Source organism: Ictalurus punctatus, chromosome 19 (genome assembly GCF_001660625.3).
Source record: "Ictalurus punctatus breed USDA103 chromosome 19, Coco_2.0, whole genome shotgun sequence".
Classification (NCBI taxonomy): Eukaryota; Metazoa; Chordata; class Actinopteri; order Siluriformes; family Ictaluridae; genus Ictalurus; species Ictalurus punctatus.
The window spans coordinates 17,222,713-17,229,061 of record NC_030434.2 but is presented as its reverse complement, the minus strand read 5'-3'; positions in this window follow the sequence as shown (position 1 = coordinate 17,229,061).

Here is a 6,349-nt window from a genome sequence, read left to right as displayed (position 1 = left end):
TACAGATTAAAAAAAGAAAAGAAAAAAAAAAAAAACTTGCCTGTTAGTAACACTTTCACTTTTGTAAAACTTGGTTTGAACTGTTTTTTCTGTCTGCGTTCCTGTGGGAATTACTGTAGTGAATGTTGGGGTGGGGACGCTATGTTTCTGAGCAGAGAGAAAAGGGAACTATAATTGAAAAAAAAAAAAATTTTTCTTAAAAAGACCATATTGTAATGAGGCATCCATAAAGCATTCATGAGATTTGTATGAACTGTGCAGACGTTTCTTTTAGTCTGCAGGAAACGTCCGTGTCTTTCCCAGCATTAAAATTCATGTTTTTTGACTTGGTATACTATAACGTGCACCATGGATGCTTTATGCATGCATTACGGAGGTTCACTCAGTAACATGATGATTAAAAAAAAAAACAACAACTATTAAGCAATCCTGAACCAGTGATGAAGGCTAACATTTGAGGTTCTGTTCTGCTGATTCTGTCAACAAATGTCTTGTTGGAATTCTGTTTAAAAAAAACAAACAAACCTCTGTTAGGATGAATCTGTGAGAGAGCGGCAGTATTTGAAATGAAACCTTGAATAACAGAGTTTGGGAAGAGGGTGGGTGGATGGGTGGCAAAATGTAAACTTAAAAGCCTTAATAGAAGTGGTGCAATTTTGTATAATCGAGCATCTGTAGTTCAATAAATTGGATTGCCATGCAAGGGCTCGCAAGAAGCCAGTTCTGCCACTTGATTGTGTATTGTTTCACAGTTCTTCTGTCAATAAAATCAGTTTAACATTTGCTTTAACGATATTTGTTTTAAGATTGTTTCTAGATATGCATGAACATGAAAATGACGAGTTCATTAAAGAACTAAGAAATTTAAGTGTTTTAATGAAGAAGTAATGTAGTGGGTTCTTCACAGCGATGGCTTCTTCACTATAATTTGCTGTGTGCACGAACATTCCCAATATTTGCCTATTAAGGCCACTTAAGCATGAAGGTAGTTCAACTCAGATTGTTGTTAATGCTACTTCATGCATGAATAACAGTCTGACTTATTGAATATAAATTTATGATTTAGCTTAATACATAATCATATATTCTGAGGAAAAAGAAATGCAATAGATGTTAAAGTGGTATTACAGGCTTCTCTGAATAGATAAACCAATGAAAGTAACAGGAAGGCAAGAACAGTTGTGGATAACGACAGTCATCCTGTAGCAGGATTTATTGGTTAGCTAGCTAGCTTTACACTAATGATGTTCTAGCCATGAATGACCTGAGAGTTCACATTTCACTGGGGCAGGGTACATAATCGGGGTACTTTCTGTGGATATAGGAGCACAAAAATCATGGTCAGCTCACAGAGCAGTCAGATGTATGGAATTTCTACAGAGGTAATTATATTTTCTCAGCTTTTAGTGATCTTTAAAACTATATTTATATGGAGTTTGCATGAATGTGTGTGTGTGTGTATATATATTATATTATATTATATTATATTATATTATATCTAGAACCATTAAGCTTTGTTTGGTAGGTCTCTTTGGAGGAACCTATATAAGTTCCATGTAGAAGAGAGTATCACTTTCTTAAAGCTAAGAACCTTTTAAGATTTTTTCCCCCCTAAGTGTGTATTGCTCTGTTTTTGTTTAATACGTAATAGATAATCCACAGCTAGGTACACTACGATGCAGAGTGTTAAAATCGTGTAATGCACACCTAGCCGTGGATGATCTCACTTATATCATGGTCACTTGCCAGCATTGACAAGTTCAAGCTGTCATTGATGTTCGCAGTGCAAAATTTGACTTAAAGGATAAAAGTAATGCTTAATTTTTTGTTAATTATTTTCTATACTGGTCGTTAGATCTAGAATTCTGCCCGCTCTGAATCATACACAGAGACACAATAGTGTGATAAGATTACATTTATTTGAATGAATTATAATCAATTATAAAAACATTTGAGACAGAGATTGTGTGTGTGACATAAGTGTGTCTGTGCCACGTCTCTACTACTAATGAAGCTGAGAGTATAACTACTGTATGAACCTGTATGTTACTATGGTTGCAGTTGTTTATAGGCAGCACATTCAGTTATAACGGTAATTAAACTGACTGGAACGACCTGTGCGTCATACAGTTTGAACACACACCTTCCAGCCAATCAGAATCAAGTATTCAGACAGACCATGTTATAAACATTTACATATACTCAGCAAAAAAAAGAAACATCCCGTTTTCAGGAGACTGTATTTTAAAGATAATTTTGTAAAATCCAAATAATCTTTACAGATCCTTATTGGAAAAGGTTTAAACATTGTTTTTCATGCTTGTTCAGTGAACCATAAACAATTATTGCACATCTACCTGTGGAACAGTCCTTAAGACACTAACAGTTTACAGATGGTAGGCAATTAAGGTCACAGTTACAATAAGTTATGACTCTAGAGAGACCTTTCTACTGATTCTGAAAAACAAGAGAGGAAAGATGCCTAGGGTTCCTGCTCACCTGCGCGAACATTCCATAGGCCTGCTGCAGGGAGGCATGAGGACTACAGACGTGGCCAGAGCAATAACCTGCCATGTCTGTAATGTAAAACGCCTAAGACAGTGCTACAGGAATCTGTTCCTCAAATGTCTGTGAAACCTGTTCAGTTTATGTCTCAGTTGTTGAATCTTTGTTAATACAATGATTTACACATGTTAAGAAATTTGCTGGAAATAAAATCAGTTGAATGAGAGAGGACGTTTCTATTTTTTGCTGAGTATACAATAGTATATGTTCTTCTGGGAAAGCTATTAACAAGGAAGTCATCAAACTCCTAAAATATTCTGGCACATCTGTTGTGTTTGACTGCAGGACACTCAAGTTCTTCCACTCCAACCTTGACAAACCATATATTCATGGAGCTCGCTTTGTGCACAGGGGCACTGTCATTCTGGAACAGGAAATGTGCGATTCCAACTTTGTAGCAATGGTTTGGGGAAGAACCACATACAGATATGATAGTCTGGTGTCCACAAACGTTTGGCCATATCTCCCAATACAATACATGACTTGGATCTCCTTCTGTCTGTTTCAGGGATAATTAAGTGGATCGTACTGAAACTCGCACCTGTATCTCAAACCATTTTCTATTCCAGAAGTTACATTTTACTTAAAGAGAAATCCTTTTTCTTGATAAAGTCCATAGCAATCAAAGCAGGAGATTCTGTCTGGCCACAGTATAATGTTAACACACCCAATTACCAATTAATGTCTTTAACAGAAACAAACTGATTCCATGATATTACTTTGTGATTAACATTAACATCAATTTTAAGGAAATATAAGTTCTTCTGTTGTTGCTTACTTCTTATCTCTCAAACATTGTCTGAAGCACAACCCTATGTAATGATTACAGGGTTCCCACAGGTCATGGAATTTCTGTAATGTCATGGAAAGTTAATAAAGTATATTCCAGTCATGGAAAGTCAGGGAATTTTATCATTTTGGGGTTGAAGTCAAGGAATGTCGGAATTTTGTTTGTAAATTTTTCAAATGTATTAGCTAAAATGTGATCTATATCTCTCAGCGTCAGACGAGTGCATCCCTAAAGAAAAGAGTGCGGAATATCATCAGACGTTCACTGTACAATATTTTGAATATTGTCACGTTAGTTTTGGTCAGAAGGTGTTGATTATTTTTAATATAACGGCAGCTCAGACATCATCACAGGTTTCATTCTACCTATTGTGCCTTTAATTCTACCCACTGTACACTTAATTGTACCCATTGTACCCTTCCTGCAGACAACCAAAATCTAACACACATGTTTTAGTTGATTAAGAGCTTCTTGAGGCAATGATTAGTACATCTCCAGGTACATCTCCAGAAACAGGGTTGGTGACTGCTGGCTTAAGAGAAGAAAGTTGACCCTAGCTGGAAGCTGATGACATGGGAATTAAAGGATTTAGAATCATTTTAGTGTGTACCCATGTTATCAGCCATAACATTAAACCCCCGACAGGTGAAGTCAATAACATTGATTATCTTGTTACAGTGACACCTGTCAAGGGGTGGGATATATTAGGCAGCAATTGAACAGCCAGTACTTGAAGTTATTGACAGCCCCTGCAAAACTTGTTCAGGAATGATTTGAGGAACATGACAAAGAGTTCAAGGTGTTGACTTGGCCTCCAAATTCCCCAGATCTCAATCCAATCGAGCATCTGTGGGATGTGCTGGACAAACAAGTCCGATCCATGGAGGCCCCACCTCGCTACTTACAGTACTTAAAGGATCTGCTGGTAATGTCTTGGTGCCAAATACCACACAGCACTTTTTCAGAGGTCTTGTGGAGTCCATACCTATACAGGTCAGAGCCGTTTTGATGGCACAAGGGGAACCTACACCATTTTAGGCAGGTGGTTTTAATGTTATGGATAATCGGTGTACAGCACCTTCCTGTTGTTCAGTTCTCTCATGGCCTTCATGGCTATCGCTGAAGACAAGAAGCACATGAACCCCTGAAGTGGCCATTCAACATTATCACCTAGCAGATAAATACCATCAGGAAAAACTAGCACTGAGTGTACAGTATTTTGTTAGCGTCACGCACTTGTTTTGTAGCTTCCCATAGTGTTTTTTTTTTTTTTTTTTATGGCAATGACAAGTTAACAATACCTGAAAAATGCAGTAGTTGAAAATCAACCTACCCCATTACACAGTCTATCTACACACTGGTTCAGTGTAGTACGCCAGTACGGGGATGTGGACACAGGTTATTAGAAAATGAATAAGATAGTAGTTGTAAATGACATTTGCACTGATGATGCAATGACACTTTACACAGGTGCTCATCCCACACAGAGATGTCCAGGTTCTCCACATACAGGTTCACACACTACAGAAAAGAATGCAAAGTCAACATCTACTGTGTATGTGTACATCTGCTTGAACTTATGTTCGAGTTTGGTCTGTCATTCAGGTTTTTGCTATAGACAGTGGTGAAGCCTTCGGGGTGGGAATCTGGCTCTGCCTCACTTTCCTGACAGGACTTAAGGTGTGCAATAATCCTATAACACAACTGAGACACTATTATTAGGGTCAAAAATGAAGTAGGTGTGGTATCAGTATCAGTCTCAATAAAGGAGGTGCTGTATTTTTCCTGTTAAATTCTAACTGTTTGCACCATACAGAATCATACTGTATCACAGATTGTTGGCTGCTTTAATGTATCCAACGATTTTGTTGTGTTTATAATGATCTTGTATTATGTATAACATACACTGGATAGGCACCAAAATGACAACGTCATGTTGACTGACACAAACCAAAAAACCAAAAGGTCAACATTCAATAGAACCCTAACCAGCTGGTAAATCGAAGTAATATGCACCTGGCTTACACACTGTGGCTTTCAGCAGCATGCCATTCAGCTTCTTGATGGATTTCTCTATGGCCTCGGGAGTCTGAAAGTACACATAACTGTGTCGTTTAGATCTATTTTCATCCCACACCACCTTCAGGAGAGGCACATCTGTCAATACACAGAATTCATGTCAACAAGGGTGAATAAAGACATGCTACACACATGCTATTTAGATTCAAGTAGCACAGAGCTCAAACCTTGCATCTTTCCAAAGTTGGAGAAGGTGTCATAAATGTATATGTTGTCGATGGACTTGTCCAAGTTCCTGATAAAAGTACTGTATTTGCCACACCAGTTCCTCAGGGATGGGTCCCTCTGGGACTACATAATGAGCATGGGTCATCCCATAAAGATGTCAAAGGTAAGCGTCTCCAAAGCTTGCTCAGCTAATGGAACAAAGTTAATACATCTTCTTAACAGTGAAGTTAAAGTTAATTTCTGTTAAGCTGTCGAGACAGTGAGATAGCATCCAGCAATCTTTTGACACTGTGTGAGAGCCAGTGAGATTCTGACTATGTATCATAGAGTAAGTGAATCTCTGAATCACAGAATCAGTGAATCTTTGAATCTGAATCATAGAGCAAATGAGCATCTGAATCTGTATTATACAGTCAGTGAGTCTCTAAATCTGAATCTGAGTCACACTGCCAACGAGTCTCTAAATCTGAATCTGAATCACAAAGAAAGTGAGTCTCTGAATCCCGATCATAGAGCCAACTGAATCTGAATCGTAGAGGCAATGAACTTGGAAATGCAAACCATAGAGCCAATCTGAACGTGTGGGGTTTTCTTGTATTCCTGTATCTTGCATCAACAATGTTTTTACCTGTATGGATGGGGTTTTTCTTAGTAAGCTGTAAATATTATAATTTGACCAATAGGGGGTGGCAGTATGCAGGTTTATACGCTTCACATCATCCACACACAACGCTTATTTTTATTTTA